General features: G+C 36.0%; 1 long non-coding RNA gene across 1 annotated transcript in view; it reads left to right on the plus strand.

The window, feature by feature from the left end:
* The first annotated feature begins 612 nt into the window (after window positions 1-612).
* The window catches only part of LOC106630897 (uncharacterized), a 37,329-nt gene continuing 14,474 nt past the window's right edge, over window positions 613-23,467 (plus strand). Inside the window, exons 1-2 of the long non-coding RNA XR_001334282.2 lie at window positions 613-724; window positions 2,589-2,679. This is a non-coding gene — a long non-coding RNA (uncharacterized LOC106630897). The remainder of the gene's footprint in view (window positions 725-2,588; window positions 2,680-23,467) is intronic.

A 23,467-nucleotide genomic window follows, 5' to 3' on the forward strand; every position in this document is an offset into this window, starting at 1 on the left:
TAGGAAAGCTCTGCAGAGGGATCTGGACAGGCTGGACCCATGGGCTGAGGCCAATTGTAGGAAGTTCAACAAAGATAAGTCCTGGGTCCTGCACTTGGGTGCAGGAATTAATTCCTTGGTTTGCTTTGATTGTGTGTGCAGCTTTTGCTTTACCTATTAAATTGTTCTTATCTCAACCCTTGAGTTTTACATTCCCTTCTGATTCTCCTCCCCATCCCTCTGGGTGAGGGGGAGTGAGCAAGCAGCTGTGTGGTGCTTGGTTGCTGGCTGGGGTTAAACCATGACAGTCCTTTTTGGCAACCAGCGTGGGGCTTGAAGGGTCCAAAATAACAGATTTTTTTGGAATATGCTAGTTCAGATTTATAACAGATTTATTGCTGTTTAGCTATTAAGGGGCAGGTTTCTGTGCTTGCCATGGGGCTGGCTTGCCTTACTGTATATTAACAGAGTCTAGTGCTCGTTAGTGTATCTTCTTGCTTTCTCTACTTGCTGTACTGCTTATCATCTCACTGTGCTGTGCCTGGGAACATTCTGATAACCATGGTGATATGCTGGGGCTGGCAGATGGCCAGGGTGTTGCTGCTGTTTCTGTGCTGCTGTACTGGGCAGGCTGGAACTCCAGTGTGAACTTGAGTCAAAGGGACTGTGTGACCTGTGGATGAGTCCATGTGGGAGCAGGACACCCAAAGCCCCTGCAGCTGTGACTAAGTCCATGCCTGAGCAGGTATATCTCAGAGTGTCTGTGGTCATGGTTGTGTCTTTGCTACAGCAGGTACGCCTCTGAAGGAATTGTGGCCCAAGGGCAAGTCCATGTTGGACAAGGTACACCTCAAAGCATCTGTGGTTGTGGATAAGTCTGTGCTACAGCAGGTACACCCTGAAGCATTGGTGGCTGTGCATGAGGTCATGCTGGAGCACCTCAAAGCATGTGGTCATGGATAAGCCCATAACAGAGCAGGTACAGCCCGGGAGGGATTGTGGCCAAGGATAAGGCCATGCTGGAGCTGATTTACTTCTGAAGGGACTGTGGCTGTGAGTAAGGCCACGTTGGAGCAGGTCTATGGTCATGGCCCATGGATAAGGCCATGTTAAAGCAGGTGCACCTCGAAGTGACTGTGGCTGTGGATGAGTCTATGCCGCAGCAGGTACACCCCTGGAGAGACTGTGGCTCATAGCTGAGGCTCTACTTGGAGCAGGCTGCAGATAAGCCCAAGCCAGAGCAGGGGCAAGGGGTGGAGTTCATTGCGATGTTAAACCCTACAGGCTGGTCTGAAGGGACCAGAGTTGGAGATTGTAATGGATATACCTTTAAATTGTTGTAACCCGTGATTTGAGTTTCATGTTATAGGAAACATAGGAACATAAACATAGGAAACATCCCTTTGCCAGGAAGGGATATGTGGACTGAAGCCAGCTCAGACTTGCTGTCTTCAAAATACTTTTGCTAGTTTTTAGGGTTTTATGGCTCTATGTTAAGCAAAGCCATGTACCCACTCCCCGATACTGGTCTGGCTAACTCGGGGAGATATTCACACTCCTTTAATGAACTCAGGGGAAACTTTTGCACCAGCTGTAGATCCACTGAACTGCTGATGGCTGCTTAGGGAAAGCAAAGGTCACCAAAAAGGACACCTGTTTGTGTCGAGATACAGTTGGCCTCTTTGCAACAGCTGTGGGCAGTCACAGCCTGCATTATTCCCTGAACTACATGGGCTCATCTCCCTTGCCCATCTCCTCAAAGCACTGTTCCATTGCAGGGGTTTATTGGTCACTCACGGTCTTGGATCTTTCTCTTGACTGAAGAAAGTACAGCAGGCTTTACTGAAAAAAATAAAATATTTATTCTGTGCTTACAGTGGTTATATTTCTTCTAAACTAGCAGAAACAATTGCTTCCTGTTAATGGAGAGAGGCTTCTGAGTCAAATATGTGTATGGAATTTCATCAGGCTTCAGTATGACATGCTTTTTAAGAAATAGCCATGTAAATAATCTGTCATGGAAGATTTATGGAGTGATGTTTTCTGCAGAGCTACAGAAACAGTGAAATTATCATTGGAACAAAAAATAATATACAGTACAGAAAGATATAAACTGCGCAGATTATTTAGGGCTGAGACTTAAATGTATTAATCTGTGAAAGTAGCAATGGGTTTTTATAAATAGGTAAATATTGGCCTTTACTTGTCAAAAACTGCAAAGCCAAAAAGTATCTAATTATTATTGCCTTGAGATCCTGCCCATTTTCTTACATGTCTATTTTCCATATGGAATGGCAACAGCTGTCATTTTCTTCCATAAACATTCATACCATCTCCTCTCTATCAAATGTTGCATGTATCTGTATTTTCTTTCAGTTCATAAGGACTGTTTCTCCTCTGCCTGATGTCTCTATTTCTCTTGTATTATTTAACAAGGTTGGAATCACAATTACATTTTTTCCATAAGTGTCCATGGAATTCTTAACCTACACTATTCGGAATTTTCTGAAGGTCAGAGTACATAGGAATATTGACTTTATGAATATATTAATGATTTTTTTGTGACAAACTTGTTTTAAAATCATCCCTCTCCCTACTCTATACTACAGTAGAATATCTGGTTTGAAAGAATGTGCATCCAATTGTGCCCACATGGACAAATGGCAAAGAAAAATGTGGACTATGCCTAACATGCAAAAGGTGAGAAAACTGCATATGGATATAACTTATGACAAAAGAACTGGAAAATATAGCATGTTGATTAACCATCCCAATCTGGAACTTCTGTTGCTAAAAAAATTCTGGTTTCTTCTAGGCAAGTCAAGATATCTCACTTGTGATACACTGAAACAGCAAGGGTTTTGTTGGGGTTTTTTTGGCAGTGTTTTTTGTTGTTGTTTTTTTTTTTTTTAAGGGCATGAACTTCATCATCAATAGATGGTTTATTCCTGTTAAGCACAGAGCTGTTCTAGTTTGGAGAACAAAACAGATGCAAGCTTGTTTTCTGTTTTTCAGAAAGAATAGCTCCCCTGCTGTCATTCCCAAGTTAAAGACTAATTAGATTTACAGGGATATTTCCAGGAAGAACATAAAATGTAGGGACCTGATCCTGACACTGAAAAGTTGCAATGCCAGTGAAACCAATGCCAATAATAGGGGTTTTGCTGACTCATTTTTCTCCCTCTAAGCCCAATTCCATCTTCCCTGTGAGACAAAAAAAAAAAAAAAAAAAAATTCAAATACAATCTGTTACATATTGCCAATTTCAAAGGAGCTTACATATTTTGCCTTGCAAGTGTATGGACTTTTTTTTCTTCCAAAACAAGAGGAATTGTTCCATACACTGCTCTGTGAATTAGGATTGAGATATTGCATCATTTTAAAACAGAAACTATCAGACTGTGTTATACTTCTAGCAAAAAGAATTTTCAACCTTTGTTTTTTCTTCTTTTCCTACTAGAAAGCTAAATATATTGCTATAGTCTTAAAAGACTTTTCAGAAAATTGAAAATCAAACCTTGAATACACCAAAGCATTTCAGAGGAGAAGCATTGCAAAGGTTAATTATCATATAAAGCTGGAAGGGACCACTAGACTAATCTAATCTAATCTTACCTCCAGCATACTTTATGTATTTCCTGTACTTACATATTGTGCCTTTGCTGAAGTGAACCTTCCACAAATCACATCTTTCAGAAAAGTCTCTGCCCCAAATCCTGGTTAGGGCTTTTGACTCAGTAGTTGACATCTTGTTAACACCTTGTTATTATTTCCAGTCTTGTCTAATTTCTAGCCAGTGATTTTTTGTTATGTTTCTCTACCTGCCTAAGGATGGTTTCAGAATTAGCATTTTTTCTAAAAGTACTTTTCATCTTCAACAGATTAATCAAGATACTTTTCAATGTCTTTGGAAAAGTAGCCTAAGCTCTTTTAAACGTCTTACTAAAACATGATTTTTTCAACATACATTTTTCGGCTCTTCTGTACTTTCTCCTATATTTCAACATCCCATCAGAACTGTGTTTTATTCACATAATTGTAAAATTCATAGAATTCATACGAAATGGGGCTGGGAAGGTACCAAAGTCATCCAGTTCATCCACTATTCCAGGGCAGGATCAGCTGTACACATTCTTAATCCAGGTTTATCTAACTTGTTCTTAAAAAAATCCACAATTGAGAGTCTATAACCTCTCTAGGTAATCTATTCCAATGTTTACCTATCTTTGCCACTGGAAAGTAAATCTTCTAACTAAAATGGGGCACAATACTCCATATAAGACCTTCCTAATGCTGAACAGAACATAAGGATTACTTCACAGTCTTGTTATCCCATATAGTAACATATTTGATTTTTATAACAGCACTTCACTCATTTTCAGCTTAGCTTCAGAACCTACTGTGAATATTCTTTTCTGTAAAATTAATATCCAGCTAGTAGTTTCCCTCCTTGTATTTGTTCAGGTGGCTATCCTAATATTGTTCACTCCAGCCTTGATAAAGAGGTAAAATTACTCCATTCATATTCACTACTGCCTCTTTTGTACATTTCTATGTCTCATCAGCTCCTTTAGGTTACAACATGGCACTAAAACTGAATTAGTTTCTTTGCCTTATGATTCCTCAACTCTCCCCAGTGATTCAGCTTTTCAGGATTGTATGTAATCTTTCAATAACGCATTTATTATTCCTAGGGATGCAAGCTAGTATTCTATAGTGGAGAGCTGTCAAAGCTAGTAAGTGGTAATGTGTCTTAAATTCTGCCCTTCTGTAGCATTTAGGTGCATTATTCAGAATTATCGTGTATGTGCCTTGCTCAGACTTATCACATACTCAGATTTCTGACGTGTGTCTTACTGATAGCTTAAAATCTTTGCCTGATGATAGGTGTCTACAGTCTGTCTTTAAAAAAAATATCAAAGAAAGAGATTGCACCTTAGCAAGACGTTTACATAGATACTGTAGGGTCTTTAATACTGACAGAGTAATGTAACTGGGAATGAGTTAGGACTTAGCATTTGGGGAATGTTAAAAAACATTGAAGTCTGATGCTACAAATAAATTGACGTGGAGAATCCACTCTGTCTTCATAAGGTAATTTGTGATGTCAGGTGTCAAGTTAACTACTGGAAAGAATCGTATCTGGTTTCTGTATAACATAGCATGGTTCTTTGAAAAGTATCAAATAAGTGTGTCAGTCCCACCACCACCCTCGTGCAATTTAACATAGAACTATTTTAAATCAGATAAATTAGCCTGCAAATATACTGAAAAAATTGTTGATAAAGTAGTTGAGTTGCCATTCATCACATACTTTGCATATTTAGTGCACATTTTATTTACTAGACATAAACTATAAATACTGTTCTTGAGATGCATTGGATGTCCTAAAACATGATAGACATGGTACATCTAAAATTAGCAACTTGTCAAATGGAAATAGTGAGAATATGGCAAAAATGCACATAGTAGAAGATAATGTTGGACCATGAAGTCTTGAACAGACTCAGATCCTGCTAAATTGCAGGAATAATAAAATACAGATCAGTAACAAAAACTGGCATTTTGGAGAAGCTGACTTTGAGAAACCAAAAAAAATTGAGGCCAACAACACTTGAATTAAAGACAGAATGCAGAGAAGGTATGAATTAATTTTATTCAAAAGTACAAACACTATCTGGAAATTTAATTCCTGGTAAGAAGGCGGAAAATGGTCAGGAAGGATTTCCTTGGATCTGTAAGTCCCTTCCATAGACAGGATATATAAAGTTAGAAAAGAAATCAAGAAGGATGTAAATAATTGCTTAACAGGTATATTTGCTATGTTAAAGATTAGGGAGTGTAGAAAAATTAGAGCACAAAAGAGATTTAATTTAGACTTTACACAAAAACTTAAAATGAATAGCAAAAAGGGTTTTTTTTACCCATAAAGACAAATATGCTGTTACAGACTTGGTGTTACACACTGAAGGCAAATCTTTTGCTTCAATTTAGCTTAGAGACTGATAACAAGTCAATGACACAGTACCTAATAAAAATGATAGGGGAAAAGAAAATTATAACATCAGATTACAGGGTGCAAGCAAAACTTTTATTGCTTACTATGAAAAAAAAATAAGGGACCCTTAAATGTTTCATACTGAAGTAATTTACACATGGAACTCTGAGCTGAATGGAAACTACCGTTAATAAATATAAGCATAAGCTTCTGTAAATGCAGTATTCTACGTTCACTTAAATGTTTGTTTACAGGCTTACAATTATTAAAATGGAAATATGTTAAATTTCCAAATTATGATGATAAATAAAATAATACAAAAGTAGTGTGTGCTTTTTTGGTAGTGGGCACTTCTTTTTTTGCTGGGAACAATTACATGTACACATTATCTTATCCATTGTCACCTAAAGGCAATATTGCTCACTTTAGAATATGTGGCAACATCACACACTATGTTCTTGCTTCAGAAGACTTCATTGGAAGTGCCTGCTGTGGATTCTAAAAATTAGACAGACTAGACATGTCCATAGAGAAGGAAGTGACTGAGGTTTTCTGAACTTAAAGTATGCCTGAGTCTCAGGTGTTTCCTGGACCTCAAACAACTGGCAGCTAGAAGAGAACCTTGGGGATGTTTTGTACATCCTTCCTCCTTTCTATAGACCCACTTTCAGTCACATCAGGGACAGGATACTGAACTAGCTGGACCTGCGATGTGACACAGCACTACCTTCTGTGCTCTTATATACGTTGTATGTATAGTAGCAACTTGTCAAGAGAGCCAAATTTTTATTGGTTTGTGTTGCCAGTTTTATCAAGGAGACAAATTTTGGTATGCCTTCCTAGCCGTCGTCTTTAGTGTCATCTATATTCCCACTGTATTAAACCTGAATAGTCAGGGACTCTTTCCATCTAGAAAATTCTGCATATTTTTGGGGGGTTTTTTTGTTTGTTTTTGGGTTTTTTTTAACCTTTCTAAAGCTGAAGTTTCTTCAAACACCAGCTTGAGCAGAATCACTGCTGAAACTATCTTTTTCCCCTTGAGAAACTTGCAGAGATTAAATAATCTTTTGTTCGTGTACAGTCTGTGTCAGAAAGCTTTGTTTTACTGTAAGGGGAAACTTTGTTGAACATGTAGGTTTTGGCCACTTTTTGAATTTGAAAGAGCATTTCTGGAAATATAGAATTCTTCAGCTTTCAAAAAGAGCTAAAAAATGATCTTTTCATTATTTGGGTTGTAACTTCAGAAATCATTTCTATGAAAAAGCCCTCTCAAATATACATACACATTTTACTGATAATTCTGCATTTTTTTATCAAAAAAACTCTTTGAATGCTTTTGTAATACTTTTAAGTGCTGCTGACATGAGTGTTGTTGAATATCACACATTTTCAATAGTGAACCCTAAGGCTGATTCTTCAGTATGTATTGTTATATCAATACTAACCATTTCATGTTTCTAGCCTGTGCTAAATGATAGTTTATATCCCAATGGCAGCTGTGGCAAACACATTTATACCTGTGAACAAATATTTCAATGGAATGAATATGCATTATTACTCTGCATTCTAGTTCATCATACTGTAACTTGTGCATGTAGCCATAACCCTAGCTCCAATATTGACATAGACATTAATAATTATACATAATGAGTTACTCACTGGGCCTAAAAAGAGTGACTCACGGTGAAAAAGCTGAAGGCTCCAGTCCTGCAACTAGTTTTCCACTTGGTTTTAAAGTGCCCAATGATGATTCCCACGTGACAAAACAGAACTGATGAAAAATGAGAAATCACTCCTCCCCTCCAAAATTAAAAAATCTTACAGAAAAAAAAATTAAAAGTTGAAAGAAAAATTGATTGGCTAATAATAATTTTAAATTGGGAGGAAGCAGAGATCTGTCTTAGACCTAAAGGAATAATTTTGCATTGCCTGATTAGCCTAATGGGGTAATAGGCATACCACTAATTAAAGAAAATAGTGTGTCTGAGGTAAGGACAAGCAAATCCTACTGGAAAAGGTTTGTTTGTTTGTTTTTTTATTTGTTTTGGCAAAAGAATGGCTAAAATAAAATAGCTGTTCTGTGTATAGGCAGATTTTTAGGCCAGCACATTCAGACTTTAAAATGGTAGTAATTTTTCAGTAAATTTCATAGTCTATTTAGACTGTTAAGACAATTTCAGACAATTATTACAAGAAAGAGCGAAGAACTACCTAGTAATTGTTATCAGCAGTGGAACAGGAAAGCCTGGAATTGCATCAGTCAGAGAAGTAGTAAGGGAATGCAAATGCAAGTTAGCTACAATGAAATATTTCATTATTCCTTTTACCAGTAAAAAAATTAAGAACTTTTATTTGGCACAAAAAAAAAAAAAAAACAAACAAAACTTTTGTATTTTATTTGCCTAATACAATACCAGGTACATCAGCACAAATACTATTTAGAGAGAGTAGGAAGTGCCCCTGTGCACAGAAGCTGGAAGGGATCAGTGTTCTATGCTTGGCATACTCTAGAGCATACTATTCCTGAAAAAGAGATTATTTTAAGCATACACAAGACTTTCAATGTTAGAATTTTTGTAGACCCAGGCATAGACTAAAGGTTTTGTTAATTTAAATTGCAAACTTAGAAGACCATATTTTGTGGATCTAGACCTTATCTGGATAGTTTCAGAAAGGTGCCGCATTAATTGATCTCAAGAGCAGCCAGTTAGCAATTTACATTATTTCATTTTTGTTTGATATTGATTTTTAAAAAAATTAAATTTATGTTTCAGAAAAGATTGTGACTGTGTTGTGGAATTTATTAGTAGAAACATTGCCAGTGTGTCCAGGAAAGTCATCCTTTCCATTTTTGGCACTTGTGAGATTGCAGCTGGAATGTTATGTCCAGTTTTGAACTTCCCAGTATAAGAAAGATATTAACATGCTGAAGCAAGACCACCAAGATGGTCAGGGTCTGGAGTACATAACATGAAAAGAAGTTGAGGAAACTTGGTCTGTTCAGTCCAGAGAAGGGAAAGTTCAAAGTAGACCTTGGTCCATGTACTACCTTGATCAAAAAATTTGGAAAAGGCAGATCCAGACATTTCTCAGAGATGCATGATGATACAATGAGACTCGGGAGACAGAAGTTGAAACAGGCAAACTTACAGTTAGATATGAAGATGACATATTTTATAATTCTATAAAACAGAATTCTGTAAAATATGTAAGTAGAACTATATATGGAGCAAGCAGGTTTTAGTTTCTATATGCATAGTCTTCTAGATACATTTGAATTGAAATACAAAAAAACCACCTCTAGTTCATTTTCTGTCAAAGCCATGCTTGGTGTCAGTTTAAAAAAAAGCATATATCCTTTTCATTAGTGTTCTCGTCAAAAGCATGTCATGAAGGAATCTCTTTTATGTTCTGTTCAGTGCTGTTCAATACCTTCAACTCAAACAAGTGGCTCATCAAACAAGACAAATGAGTAGAGTTTTTTTATTTATTCCTGACCTAGCAGATGGCAAGCGTGGGAACCTTATTTACTCATTTTGTTGTTCCAGGAAGTTACAGGATGGATGAGTCATTAAAATGAGGAAATCAGAGCAGTAAGAGTTAAAGGGGAGAAAAAGCTTTTTTCTCATCACTGAAAACAGCTGTCACTATATGAGCTGTATAATAAAAACCTCTTGACAATGTATTATTATTAAAGACAACTGACGCAATGATTCTGGCTGCATGTGCAGCATTTTAGAGATGGACTTTCTAGACAGTACATAGAAATCTTTAAAAAGGCTTTGCAGTATCCTCTGAGATTGCCAATAATGCTAAGTGCATATAGACTCACAGACTCGTTTAGGTTGGAAAAGACCTGCAAGTCCGACCATTAACCCAGGATGGCAGTAAAAAAACCAACAACTGGTCTTCTGTTGCATGACGTGTTGCGGAATCATCACACCTCTGCAATATGTGACATATATTGCTGTAGTTGGATACTTTAAAGGTGTGAGCTGAAACTTGAAATGTGTTAGGTAACACTGGGAGCTTTGCTGATCTTGATTCTGATCTGTAGAATTTCATGTGTCCCTCAAGTCTGCCCATACCAGTTTGTCTAATAAATTATACTCTCTATTTATTTTTTTTTTTAAATGGATTAAAAATACACAAGTAATTATAAAAGCCTTGGATAAACTCCAGGACAGATGTTCTCAAGGGGGTAAGCTCCTCAAAGGTCAGCTGAGAACAATATTTTCTATTGGTCATGCCACACCTTTATCAATATAGGAGAACAGTTCTCCTAGAAGCTAATCAGGTAATTAGGTTGTTGGGACCTGGAGGATGTGAATTTGATCCCATGGGTCTGAGAAGGAAAATAATTTGGAATGTTTCAAGCCATTATTCAAGTGCTTTCATGGCAGAACAATTTCTGAAACTTTCATAGTCTGGAATCTGTTCTGTATTTTTATAGAAGGGCTGTACAGATTAATGCTCAGAACACAAATTCTAAAAATTGCCACCAAGTAGGTGAAGCTGTTTCCTGACACAGATGTCTAAATAACCACCAGTAATTTTTATTCATGCAGTGTTTCTTTTTGACTAAGTACCTGTTCACCTGCTACTTGTTCTGAAAACCTTTCTAGGGCTTATATTTCCAGATACCTAAAGGAAGGATGTTTTATCACCCCTTTTAAAAGAGTACAAGTCCTTTGTAACATACATGTCTTGCATTGTAATCAATAATGAGCAATTGTCAGCCCTGATATACAGCAATTTACCTTATTCATATATTTGCATAGGTTTTGTCAGGATTTATTCCACAGTCCTTTCTGAAGCAAAACTCTAGTGGCCTCAAATGTAGTTTTCCCCTAGGCTGAACAGAAGATTTAACAATGTAAATGTAATTACGTGACCAGAAGCATTATCACACAGCAAAGGATACAGTGGTCATCAGTGACAGTTACCATCACTCAGCAAATATTCATTTCTATGCTAGTTGAACAACTTTACTCTCTTGAGCTTTTTTGTAAGGTAACTTATTAAGTACTGATTTTCTAATGGTTCACATTGTGCTACTCACCCAGCATTCAAGAGAGACCTTTAGTATTCAATCACATTAATTCCTGCTTCCTCACTATTTTTTTATGTTAAGCTGTTATAAAGTTGATATCCTCCTTGTATGCTAATACATCTCCTTCTCCTTGAAATCTTTTAACTTGTTTAATGCCTTCCCCTACTGTTTGAAGATAATTCATTGCTTTCTGACTTTAAAAATCTAAGAACTGAAACAAGCTTATAGACTTTACCTTTGAGTTCTGATTCATTTCCCCTTTTATCCTTCCTTTTTTTCTTTTTTTTTTTCTCATGGCCTTTTCAGCAATATGGTAATCTCTCCAGAATGATATTTTGGCCTTATAATCCTTTTTATACTCACATTCTTTTTGTAACTAGTGGACTAGTATAGGTAAATTTTTTTTTGTATTATTAAAAAGTAGAATCAAAGTACTAATCTCAAAATCCTTACTGTGTAAGTTTATCTTCATCAAAACACATACATTTAACCTGTTCAAGAAGTCTTTTGGATTGCCTATGCTTTTATATTTACTAACTGCATAATTTATTGTCCTTAGAACTTATATTACATCCTCCCTCTGCCTGTTTTTATTAGCAAGGAAAGTATGAACAGTGACAATCCAGTACAGCCCAAACATTTAAGGATGTGAGATCATGCCTTACTTTGGAGGGTGGAATTAGGGGTAGTAATTCCTGATTTACTATGTGGGTTGTATATATTCCTGTCTTTGTTCTTGTCTTTATATTCCTGTATGTATTCCTGTCCTATATTCCAGTTCTACCCACTATTCCTCCCACATTTTCAACAGAAATAGGACATACAAAATGGATTGTATAACAAGTACATAAGACGTCTGCTTGAAATATGTTTTCACTAACACAGGCAAAAGGAAAGCCTCTATGATGTTCTGGAAATAGAAACTAATTTTTAGAGCTTCAGCATCAAGTTCCGATGAAATGTGGGTCTACTAACAGTTCTGGTTGTTTCTCACAAGTCTCACTAAAATTATTACAAAATGTCTCAAGTTTACTTATTCATTGAAGAGTAAAGGTAATGTTTTTATTTTTTAAAATCAAAGCATGCCTTACAGTTCTTTAGAAGCTAGGCAAAAGAGAAACATAATTTTGGGAGTATTTCTAAGAGTTACTCCCCAAAATGAACTGTATATCTCATCTCATCTGTTTACAAATTTATTTTCTATGTATCTTAAACTTATTAGTTACTAGATGAAAATGTTCTTTTCTGCATTATCTCACTTTTAAAATATTACTTCAATATATAGTCATATTATGTTACCCTTTTCTTTCATCACTATGATTTTTGACAAATATGTTAATTAACCAAGAAACCCACATCTTTTTCACAAATAAGCAAAACAGTTACAAACTTTTTGGATGATAATACTGTATAAACAGGCAATTTGCTAGTATCAGCCCCACCCCTGGCAGTATTTTAGTAGTATCAACCCCACCCTGACAGACATAGACTGGTATAACTTAACAGATAAACTGACCTTTAATTCTTTACCAAGATTCAGCTCCCAAAGTTCACAAGAGGTTTGTTTCAGAAAGGGAAACAACATCAGGTGAATATACATGCATACTTTGCCTCACAGTGATAAGATGAACTAACATATATCGTGACTCATTCAGATTTCATGCTTCTGTTCTATTTTGCACATTTCTCTCTATTTACACTAAACATCGCTGGAAAGCTTGCCCTGACAATAGTTATTTCACTTGGCAAGGGTCACCATACAAAGTACCTCCCAAAGACATGATCAAAGCTCTATGGATAGGAGATCTCTGACATCATTATCCTCTGACACAAATGGAAAAGAGAATCGGCTGTAGTGTCTCAGCTTTGCTGACAAGAAGTAGAATAAGCTCTCACTTTTCTTTGCTAGCCAATGACACCCTGTAGTTTCACATGGACTCTACATTAGAAGTATGATTCAGCATATTAATTATATCTCAACATATAAAATTAGCTTACAGAGTGCCTAATATACCTAGAGTTCCTTTTATAACATATAGCCTTTTTTATACTATTACTGCTCTTTTCTCTAGCATGAATTAATGTTCCATGAGTCAACAGTCATTTGATATTCAAGGGAAGAAAATGTGTTTATATCCATTCTGTCTTTCTCTCCAACCCATTTATTACACATTCGACCCTGAAGATGTTTTTAATTAGTTGATAAGAAGGGGAAATAATAAACTTCATGAACATTTTATTACACTGTGTGTGGGTATTAATTATTGCAAATTCATCAACCCTAAAGCACATTCATTCTGGAAAGATTTATCTGTTCTTTATTTATGAGTACAATCTCATCTTCAAAATATTAGTAAACAAATATATCTTTTGAATATAAATTTTAGCACTGGTATTCTCCTATCTCAAGCTGGCTTTACATGCTATCCTAGGAAATATTTTCTTCCTTAGTAATGGAGTTAAAAAGATATCCTTGTGATTTAGGTTGCTCTTGGCCTTTTTAGTTACTGTGCTGGTAATTCCATGGACTCTTATCTATATGTCACCTGAGATTCCATTAGTTAACATTTTCCTCCTTATCTAGTTCATTTACCAATTCTATAGACACTAGCTTGTGCCCACTATGTGATGAAAATCAAGACATCTGCACCAGTCTGAAAAGTGGTATTTACAGAAGGGATTAGAAATAGGTGTAAATGCATGGCAGGACTTAAACACTGCCCAGAACGGATTAATAAATGCATTAATTCAAGAGAAATAGATTGTTATGGCAAGGGACAATGCTGAAGGAAGCATGTTCTTTTACCTTGAATCTTTCAGCATACAAGGGAGTTTCTGATATAGCAGAAACCTTTTATAAAGTATAATCCACTTTGCTTTGTGTTATGCCCCAAGCTGCACATATCGGTATTATAACCCTCTTGACAGCACAGGAGGACAAGTTCAACAGAGACGATAAAGATCTCCAACTCTTGTTCATGTCATGCCCTGAGAAAGGAGGGACTATTTGCAGTCTTCATACACACAGGGTGTTACAAGGGAATTTTCCAGAAAAGAAGTCAGCCACCTCATTTTTTACAGTTCCTAATTCTTCTATGCCATATGTTTTTGTGCAGCATGTATGGAGTGCCAAAGTCAATTATTCTCTATAATGATGAGTCCTAGGAACTCGTCTTAGATAATAAAGAAAAATCACTCACTTGAATACTACTAGACGTTGCAGATATTATGCAATTCATAATAATACTGCAGAGTACAACAAAAAAAGGTAAAAGAAAGATCAATTAAAATAAGCAGCCTAAACCGATCTCTCCTGGATGCACTAGCCCTTTAGTTTCACCCAATTTCCTCTATGGTGAACCCAATAACTACTGTGACAAAACTTCTTTTTGCTTTGTTTTTGTTTTCCTGGGAAGCCACATTTCTCAGCCTATTATTGGCTGTCACAGGATTCTGACAGGACATCTACTGTCAAATAGGGACACAATACTTTTCAGCAGTAGATTAGAAAGCATGAACTTGCAACCTGGCATGTAAAACAGCATTTAACCCCTTTCTACAAAGTTACGGGAAGAGCACTAGTCCTGGGAGTGCAATAAGATTGAAGTAGCAAGGGCATAGAGATCAACACTCTGAGGCTGACTGAACAAAATTTGAAGAAAAAATTTTAAAAGAGAAGAGAGGTTGTCTGCTTTACAGAAGCAAGGATGATACTCCAAAATCCAAAAAAGTATAAGGGAAAACCAGACCTTGCAAATGGTGATTTGAAAGCATAAAGGGTAAGGGATATGATCTACAGCTCTAACGAGGTGAAACCCAGAACACACCTGTCACCCCGAATGCTCTACTTCCCAAAGTAATCTGCATAGACCACACAGAAGCCATGCTGCACTTCAATTTGTTTGTGATCTGTACGGGGACTTGCATCTTGTCGAATGTGCTTATCCTTATTTATAAGTCTAAATGCAACCAGGAATATTTGCTCTGAACATAGAGCCAAGCCTTACAGAACAACAATGAGATGGCACTTGCAAAAAGCAGGCTGTACAAAGCAAGCTACACAACTAGACAGGCACAGAGTGAGAAGATTGCTCTAGATCTGTATAAGGCTGAAATCTATGCCTGGCAGTACTAAAAGATGTCAGAAGTTCTGGACCACTGCAAAACTGGGTGAGAATCTGTGCCACACTGTCTGAAAGAATATTTAATTGTAACAGTGGCTATGTTTGTCAGAGTAGTTGGGATAGTCTTACCACTGAGACTGATATCTCTGTGCTTCTAAATATGTGGTAATTGTTACTTCAAACCATTATATGGTGGTTTTGCTAATATTTTAGTTTACTTTTTTTCTAAAACGTTCAAATAAATTGTTGCTTGTACAATTGCTCATAGGAATTTTCAGAACGATGGTGGTTGGGGCATTTTGGGCCTTGGGGCCTTACAGAACAGAAAGAACATGGAAATCAACTCACAACATGGTTTAATTTGTACTCCAGAGGGTGTTGAATAACAGTCTCTAAACAAACAGAATGAATTTTCTTTCTGTATGAGCATTTAGGTGCACTTATACAAAGCCCAGCTCTAAAGTATTGTGTTATTTTATCTTGTAGTGTTTTCAAACCCTCCACACTGTGCACAAGCAAAACTCCAGAATACATGCTTAGCAGCCCCAGCCTAGATTATGCTGGGTTCCTCCCAGATGGTTTCTCAGCTCAGTTGTTATAATGGCAAAGACTTTTTGACTTCCAACTAGATCTTTACAGTGCTTCTTCAAGCAGCAGGAAAAGTTAGCAACACAAATATTTGCTGTCCTGTTATATAAACAGCATCACAGTATTTTCCCATTAAGCAATACTCCTTTCACAATAAGGTAATTGTCTCCAAGTTTATTCACCAAGGAGCTGGGTTACTGCCTGACAAAACAATACTGTTTTAGTGAATAAGCATGGTGTTTCAAAAATAACTTTCAGCCATTCCCTGAAATAGCTTCATTAGAAATATAACCAATCCCTTTTTTGATAACCTTGCTGTTTTAACTGCTTATAAAGCTGCTATTAAACTACCTTTGAAATACCTTTCTAATGTAATGTAATTTTTAAATATTTGCAGTCTCATGATCTTCCTTGAGTGAAGGGTATTTGCAAACTACTTCTATGCCTGAGTCCTCTTTGTCTTTGAAAGTCATGTGTTTCTCAACTGCATCAGTGTAAGAGGATGGGAGCAGAAAGGTCTGATGACTCCTTGCCCCTCTTTACTTCAGCAGTGCAAGTAGAAACTCTGTGGAAGCTATTCTCCCTGCTGCACTGTGACACAACTAAGCTGCAAACAGTAATAAAAGGTTATCATGGGTCCTTCCTTCTTTAATCTCATTTGTATGCCACTATAAGTGCAGGTCGTGGTCTTTCCATTTACACCCTATACTCAGTTCTGGAGAACACGTGACTATAATTTGTCACATCTGAAAGCACTGTTTCATACTAAGACCACTGAGGCTGTTCACAGGCTTCTCTATCACTACGTATCAGTCCTGGGAAGCACTGGCTTCTGTTCCAGTTCATAATTCCCCTGGTGAGCTATACTAAAAATTATACTTCTAATAGAATACTTTCTTCTGAGTAATTCTAAGCAACATACAGTATGTTTAGTAACTGATATTACAAACACTAAGTATCTTTGCACATAGCTGTTTGGATTAGAAGGTATTTCAAAGTCATCAGCGTCAGTACCCCAGTAAATGCTCTTTTATGTTTGAATTAAAAAATATGTTAGAACAATTAATAGCTTTCTTAAAACAGCCATGATTCTTCTAAGGTGTGCACAGGCCATGTAATGACTTACAAATCTTCCTTTGTGTTAATAACATGTAAGTTCAATTATACCAATATATTAATATGTTTTTCACTAAATTTTATAAACTGTTCTTATAATGAAAATCCATCACAGATCACAAAAGAGTGAACAGGAATGTCTCAAAGTGCACTACCTCATCTGCATAACTGTTGATATGTTACATATTAACAAGTTTATTGAAGGGTGGATAATAATTTTGCATACTAAACAGCTATGCCTTGTGTACACTGCTATCCCATTCTTGTTAGTTATGTCATGAACTATCTAAGTATAATGTAAGGTAGGTGAAGTTTCTGTAGCTTACAAGACCTAATACTGAGAAAATAAAAACAAATAGAATCTCCAGTTTGACTAATTCTTTTGCATAAAGGTCATACTACTGAGTACAGAAGCTTACAAAATGCCTTAGCCTCAGTACAGTAAAAAGTACAAGTGAGATATGAATTCCTCCACGCAAAGAGACTAGCATTCACTTAGAATTGTGTTTGGCTAATAAGCAGTCACAATTTTGATTTTCTAGGGAGAACTAGTATAATTTATTGCGCCAGCTGGTACAGTTGGAGAAAAGGAACAAACTCTTAGCAGAGGACTGAAATAGACTCAAACAATTCCAACCAAAGTACATTGGAACAAACACTTCCAATTGCATTTGGTTAAGTAACCAGACAATTTTAGAAAACAGGATCGTTATTGGAGGAGAATGGCAGCAAGAGAAGTGATGAAAAAAATCCTTGGCCTTGTTAGAAAGATGCAAAAACAGGCAGTTAGTTACTCTGAGACGAAAGCATTGTATGGCTTCCCCCTCCTGGAATCTATTTCCCCATCATTCTATTAAAGATATTATCTCCCTCTGGAAACTTACCTCACTTATATTCCCAGACTATTGCAGCTCCAACAACACTATACTCCTGATTGATGGCTGAGTGCACAGAAGATGCATCTGTCATTTGCTCGTTGGCAGATATTAAAAACCAGTAAAGCTGTAGAAATATCCTTCTGAAGGTGGGCACCAGATAAAACCTAATATAAATCAGATCTCAGAACCTGAGATATTGCCAAGCATTATGATCTCCTACTGGAATAATCCTACTCTTCCGCAGCTTCAGGTAAAATAAAACATGTTCAGGTATAAAAAAGGGAGTTAATATTACCTCAGGACAAAATATGCTAAGTAGCAGTTTTGGCATACTTTGTACAAGTATATGAAATTAAGCCTTAAAGGATTGAGTCAGTGAAGGAATTTGTTACCTAAATTGGTGCTGAAGTAGAAAATAAATATATAAATCCAAAACTGAGATTCCAAATCCCTTTGCTTACATTGCTTAACTCTGGAAGTCCTTCTTTGCTAATCAGTTTATTAGGGTTTTTATTAAGAAAGCAGGGCTTTTTTGTTTTGAAGTCCCTTCTGCTGGAATGGGAGCCAAACCTGGATTTTCTGTTTCTAGGTACACTAGGCCATTGTGTAAAATAGAGTACCACTACAGCAGGCTTTATATCTCTACCTTCAGGATAAATTTCCTACTGTAGAGGAATGAAGGCAGTGGGCTGATCAGCATTGATAACATGCAGCTGTGGCCTTGCCTTGGAGGCAGTGGGTTGATTGACATGGATGATGTGCAGCTGTAGCTCGTTCCACAAAGTAGTTAAATAGCCCCGAGGATGGGGCGGGGGGGAAGGGAATGGGAATGAGTAGTGTGGTCTGGCCTCTGGAAGGAGATACAGCACAGACAGTAGAATCTGACCAATGGTAAAGCCTTGTTGTAGCCTACTAGTTTGTTTGTGCTGCAATGTCCTACCTGTAGTTGTCTCTCAGACAATGTAAGCTCCTACTAAAGTCTTGGAAGAAGACAGCATTTTAGGCACATTCCTGTGCTTGACTTTTTTTTTTTTATGCTTTGATCTAAACCATTGCTAATAAGTCTATAAAATATTGTTCTCTTACTCCCCCTTTGTAAATTGTCTTTAATTGTCCCATTTCCTGTTTGTCTGGAGGCCTACAGAAGATTTTCTTTCAATACATATTATAAAATAGAGCTTCTGTAATAAAGGTTAAAGGGGTTTTTTTTAGGACTTCAGCTATAGTCATTGTAGGTTTGATGCTTTGCTCATTCATGTCAGCAAGCTCCTATTGATTTTGGTGCAGCTAACTTACTATCTGCATCTTCAGTATTGAATATGATGCTAACAGAAGAGGAGAAAGAATGGCTCACTAACGCGGGAGGTTTAGGTTACATTCCTATTAATTAGGCTTCCATTTGTCCCATTGAAGACCACACCAAAGATCTATGCATGAGCTCAGAGGACTTAAATGTAAATTATGGCCACTTTTATTCATAGCCTTTGGACAGTGTGCAACACACAAGAACTTAGAGATAGAGCTATATGAAGAAAAGAAGGATTTACATAAACACCACAAATAACTAAGCAGAAATACAACTATGCTAAGAAACTTCAGGACCAGATGGGATATTAAATTGTTTTGCTAGATGCAATATTACAAGCCATGGAACTCTCCAGTTTACTCCTGTGTTGTGCCAAAAGCACATTATTCAAAAGGTATCCAGCTTAGACATCCTGAGAATCTCCTCATCTCTTAATGCTTGGTTCTAAAGGCAATTCATATTTCCCCAAAGCAAGCTAACAAGAACAGGAACAACAGAAATGTATCAAAGATGTAGGTGTTTTATTTCATGTTAACACACCCATATACCTCATTATAAATATCACTCTCTCTATTTAAACATTCAAAAGCTTCAGACTCTCAGTCATGAAGCAGCTGAGCTCTACAGAAACCAGATGAATACTGGAATTCCTTTCAGCTGGTGTTGATTCTGTAGATTATTCCAGACTGGTGATATCTGATACAGCCAATCAGTCAAGCTGCTAGAGCAATCTGGTCCACTCCGTCAGTGCCATATTTTGTCTGTTCCACTGTCATCACTGAAGACATTTGTCTTCTCAGTGCAGCCCAAAATTACAGTGACTATCATGATTCATTTTAAAAATACTTACCATATTTTGCACAGTTTGGGTACATATGTCAGTCCTGAGTATTTAATAATGTGAGAGACATCATCTAATTGAAAGGTTTATGATAAGCTATAAGTGAGTTTTACTTCAGACATTTTCCATGCAGATTTGTACAACAAAAAACTGTGTTTACTGAATTACCTATATTCCTAGATATTTCTGTCCTGTGGTCAAATTCAGAATGAGAGATGCCTTTAAGGTATTGTCTTCATCGATCCAACATATACTGGAGAGAGGAATATAATGTTTCTTACATCCTGCCCCTATCATGGTACTCAGCTTTTTATTATAAAGTTGGTGGAGGTATAGTTAGGAAATGATGATTAGACATCTGATTAGTAACCCAGTAAAATAATAAACTTTTTACCCCAAAGAAGTAAGAGCAGTTGAATCAAGATATTAAAACATCACGTCCCCCAAATATTTTGACCTATGCGTCATAAAAAAGTCACCTCAAATAACCCAGGCAATCTGATAACAAAGAAGAGCAGGTGACAGTGCATAGTTAAGAGCATAACCTTGTATTTATATACTGACTTCTTGTAGCTTAAGGAATAGCATTAGTGAGAATGTGGAAACCTTTTCTTATGATTTCAAAAAATAACTTCCATCTATACAACCTTCACAGAAAAGCTGTGTAGTGCAAATAGCAATGTATTTTTTGTTGGGGTTTTTTTGGGTTTTTTTGGTTTTGGTTTGTTTTGGGGGGTTTTTTTTGTTTTGGTTTTGTTTGGTTTTTTTTTTTTTGTCACTGGCATGATTAGAATAGATCTTAATAAAAATTAAAAGAACAAATTAAAAAACTCAGAGAATTTTCCTTTCCAATTAGTCCATATAAGTAACTACTTTAAGTCATATCTCAGTTCATATATTAAGAACTAAAATATTAGAATAGTAAAATATAACACAAAGAATTCACTTACTGAATGTTTTTGTTCAAAAATCATTAGATCTGTCTTTATTAATAAATAATTAATAAACAGAATAAACCAAAAGATTGAAACAAAAAGATTTAGAAAGAGACAAAAAGATTTAAACCAATCTTTTAAACGTGTTACTGAATAGACTGAATGCTTTTCTAAAGCAAGGTCTTACAGCTGTTGATAGGAGAAAATTTACCTGTCAGTTCCATTTTTCATAAATCTGACAGCAATTTTATATGATACATTCCAGCATTATTAGCTGCACCTTTGCTGATTAGGAATTACTATCTACTATTTCCATAAATTACACATCATTAACAGTGACAGGCAAGCACAAGAAGCTGCTCTGTTAAAGCATAGGTCTCACATAGGTCTTGTGGTATAAGCCAGTAAAGAACTTACTTTGTAAGAAGCTGTATGGCCTTTGATCCCTCTGACATCAGGAGTCTAAATAAATGATAATTCATAATTGCCACATCCAAATTTTCAGAAGAGGTGCTAAGGTGAGAGTAATTTAGAGATGCACCACACTATTGAAAAAAAAGAGAGAGAAAGACTTTTTGTAATATATGCCTAAAAACCTCCTTATTTCACCCATGCAAGAAATCCTGTTAAGACCTTGCATCCAATAAGATGAGTTTAACAGAACCAAGTCCTATATTTTGCATCAAATCAACCATCTGCATTTATTTAAAAATTAAGCAGCCAGAGTTAGTAAAGATGATGTGCCATACCATATATTTGTAGAATTATCCTACTTGTTTGGCATAGTTCATTCATCTCTTACATGTTACAGACTTATAGTCCAAACTACCCAATTACAGCCCATCCTAAGTAAACACAATAAAACCTGATATATACAATCCACCTTGTAACTACTCCTTCCCTAACACGCTGAACTATGGAACTGATGACAGAACTGTGCAGAATCATAATTTTAAGTATCCTGAAAGGTTTCTCTACTGTCTGAAACATGCCTCTGAAAGGAGATGCAGCGTCCTTCTACAGCTCTTTTTTGAAACAGGGAGATGTTGGTCTCTGTGTTTCTGTAAAACTAATTTCTGTTACTGATACTAACCCTTAACCTTGTTCACCCTTAACAAATCAAACTCATCAGAGAATGTGTATGAAAAGCACTTAGTTTAATGCAACTTGTGATACATATAATACGCATCAAAGCCAAAATGGTTATCAAGCTGAAACAGATCTTTGGGATCTGAAAGACTCATGGATTTAAAACAAAGTTTTAAGTTATTTAGAAGTTCTTAGAAGAATGGGAAAAAGTCATGGGAATTGCATTCTTGGATATTGTTGCCTAAATGAAGACTATCACTTTGAGAATTCAGTCTGTTTGGACTTTGCAATGTTTTATATTCACTTTCTACTCGCTGTTGTAATGGGGGAAATAACAAACACTTCTGTTCCCCTTGGACCATTTAATCAGTGTAATTTACTGCTTTTGTATCTTAATTAAAAAAGAAATATAATTTCTTTCTATTTCTAGCTAATTTTACAAGAATGCCTCTACAATGATAAAATTAAGATACGAAGGTCATGTTCTTTCCTAATGTAATGGATTACATTGGCTTAATTTTAGAATTGTATTTTTGAACTGTATATTTGGAAAAGTAAACAAATCTGGAACCTGGAAAAATACTTCTGTACTTTACACATTAAAGCAATGAGCTTTATCAATGATTTGTAGAGGGAAACAATCCAATATGAACATAGCTCTCATTCATGGTTCTTTCATTTTTATTTTTTTTTTTTTTTTGTCTCTTACTGCTTCCAGTTTGGAATGGGATTGATAGTTCTCTGCCTTAATTTCCAAATTTCTCCATGTAATAAACAGATAAATATATTCTTATGTTTTATACTTTCTATTTTACAAAATGAAGATATAAGAATAATATATGTAAAAAGATTAAAAAATCACTACAGTTTTAATTAATTGTGAGAGCTTAATAGATTAATAGCTTTTTATGGTCCCAAAAAAGGAAAGCTATGCATGAGAACCAGCTGAACTGAAACTTAACCTTGCAGGTATACCTTTTTTGCATTAAGTTCAGAAACACAGTAGAAATTTGGGGGCATTTATGTGGGAGGAAATAAAACTGTTTACACCATCAAAACATGCTCAGTGGCTTTATATCTCAGAGTAAAATGTAGCTAATACACAAAAACTTACATTAATTTAAACATTTTATCTATAGACCAATTTTAAATGAAGTACTTTATGTTTTTTTCATTGTTGACATGTCTCTAAGATACATACCACTGTCCTGAAAAATATTTCATGGTGCTTATATGTTTCAACCTCTTTCTGACCTTTGGCTAAAGCACAAAAAAAATAGTATGGCATTTTGCCCCATCAGCCCATTACCTGGACTACAAGTATTATTTTTTTTATTGAGTTATGATTGTGGAGGACCCAGGTACATTGTAATAAATGTTGGAAGTTGCTTCTTGTTAGGAGATAAATGTGTGGGGTCATTGGTGTCTCTAGACATTACCTAATAAAAAGCAGTTTACTCAATTGCTTTTCTTACTAGTTTTGTTAATACTGCAAAATTACAAGCAAGTAAAGGGACAGCTTTTAACTCTGCTTTGCAGGAAGTAGTATTACATTTGTTC

The sequence above is a fragment of the Falco cherrug genome, chromosome 1, assembly GCF_023634085.1.
Source record: "Falco cherrug isolate bFalChe1 chromosome 1, bFalChe1.pri, whole genome shotgun sequence".
Lineage (NCBI taxonomy): Eukaryota > Metazoa > Chordata > Aves > Falconiformes > Falconidae > Falco > Falco cherrug.